This window comes from Penaeus japonicus, unplaced genomic scaffold, assembly GCF_977035675.1.
Source record: "Penaeus japonicus unplaced genomic scaffold, GWHDUDI00000001_assembly GWHDUDI00000005, whole genome shotgun sequence".
Taxonomy (NCBI): Eukaryota; Metazoa; Arthropoda; class Malacostraca; order Decapoda; family Penaeidae; genus Penaeus; species Penaeus japonicus.
Genome location: NW_028234407.1, coordinates 9985014 through 9987513, shown reverse-complemented (window position 1 = coordinate 9987513; position 2500 = coordinate 9985014). Strand labels below are relative to the sequence as shown.

General features: G+C 17.7%; 1 long non-coding RNA gene across 1 annotated transcript in view; it reads left to right on the top strand.

Moving 5' to 3' along the window:
* LOC122252386 (uncharacterized) overlaps positions 1 to 2500 on the top strand; it is a 7570-nt gene that overhangs the window by 4153 nt on the left and 917 nt on the right. The gene's annotated exons all lie outside the window — the stretch shown is intronic.

Sequence of the window (2500 nt, the reverse complement as noted above, 5' to 3'; positions counted from 1 at the left end):
AAGTGAGTACGTGAGTTTGAGATTAGAGTGAGATTAGAGGATTGAGAGTATATATTGACACTCTACACTATATACACATCACTAAGAGATGATAGTTAGACGCGTGGTAGATAGTTTGTGAGATTTATAGGGAGTTATTTATGAGTGGATAGAGGGTTATTATGAATATAGAGTGATATTTAGTTTTGAGAGTGAGTGGCCATATTGAGAGAGTATATAAATTTTTTTAGATATATTATGTTATTGAGATTGTTTGTTAGTGTTAAAATGTTAGTGTTTATATTTATTTAGAGAGAGTGTTTATCGTTATGGAGTTATATTTATAGAGATATATAGTGAGTGATATTGAGAAATGTTGGAATAGAGTATATTTATATATAGAGAGATATAGATAGTTTTAGTCATGTTTTTTTATTTTTATGAGTATATATGGATTTTTTTAGAGTTTTATAGTATATTTATTTATTATATATATATTAGATAGATATTTATGAGATATATATGTTCTGATATTGTGATAGTATATCTATTATATATTTTATATATAAATATATTTATAGATAGAAGATATATGTATATTTGTTATATATACATATAGATTATATATATATATATTGATATTATAGTTATATATATATTTATATATAATTTATATAGTATCTATACCAACACATACACATACAACACACACACACACTCACACAACAACACACACACACACTCACAACACACCACATATAGATATATATTTATTTAGAATATATTGAGAGTTTTATAATTATTTCTATATATAGTGATATATATTATATTTATATATAGATATATATAGATATATATATTTTGATATAGTATTATACCACACACATACACACACACCTCACACACTCAACATATATATATATAATATAATATTACACACTCATACACACACACCACAGTACGCAACACAGCACACACACACACACACACACACACTCACACATTTATATATATATAATTATATTATATAATCTATATATATATATATATTTATAGATTGATATCTTATGTATATATATTTGTATATATCTATATATATATATATTATGTATATTATATATATATATATTTATATATATACATATGTATATATTATATATAAATTTAAATATATTTTTATTATATTATTTATTGTATATATATATATATAATATTTATATATCTATATAATATATTAGATATATATATATATATTTTCACACACAACACAATACCTACATGTATACCATACTTACATACATACATATATATAAATATATATATATATATATAGATATATATTTTATATATATCTATATATATTTGTATGATATATTTGTGTGTCTTAAAAATATATATATATAATATGATATATATTATAAATATCTATATATTATTATATAATAGATTTATATATATATATATATAATATATATATTTATATGAATATATTTGTATATATATATGTATATCTATTTATTTATCTGATCTATTAGATTATTTTTTATGAATATATATGTATCTATATGTATATGTTTATGTTATATTATATATTTTATGTATCTGTATATGTTATATATATATTTATATATTATAATATTATTATGTTTATATATATAGATATATATATATATATATATATAATATATTTATATTACATATATATACAAAATATACATATATATATATATATAATATATTATATTTATATATATATATATATATCTTATATATATATATATATATATTTATATATTATATATTTATACTTCTATATATATATAATTTTTATATATATATAATATATATATATATTAGATATGGTTAAAATATATATATATCCATATATATTATATATATCTATATATATATATAGATATATATATATATAAAAACATATATGTTATCTCTATGTAGATAAGCTTATATCTTTATGTATAGATAGATATATATTATATATATTTATAGAATAGGATATTATATATATATATATATATATATATATATATATATACGGACAGCATACATTCACACACATACCACACACACAATATATATTATATATATATATTATATTATATATATATATATATATTATATATATATATTATATATATATAATATATATACAGATATATATATCATATATATATATATATATATAGATTATATAATCTATATATTTATATATATATATATATATACACACATACACTCCACAACACACGCACACCCACACACACACCACATTTCTTATATATATATATATATTTTATCTATATAATATATATATATATATATATATATCTATACATATGTATATACACACACATACAAACATATGAATATATATTACACTCACTGACTCACAAACACACCGAAACGTACGTGCATGCGTGTAAGTTCAGAATCCTAACTCACTCCACGCAGAAAGGAATGTAGAAACGGACGTAATACCTCTAGTTTATTAAATTTCCGCTCC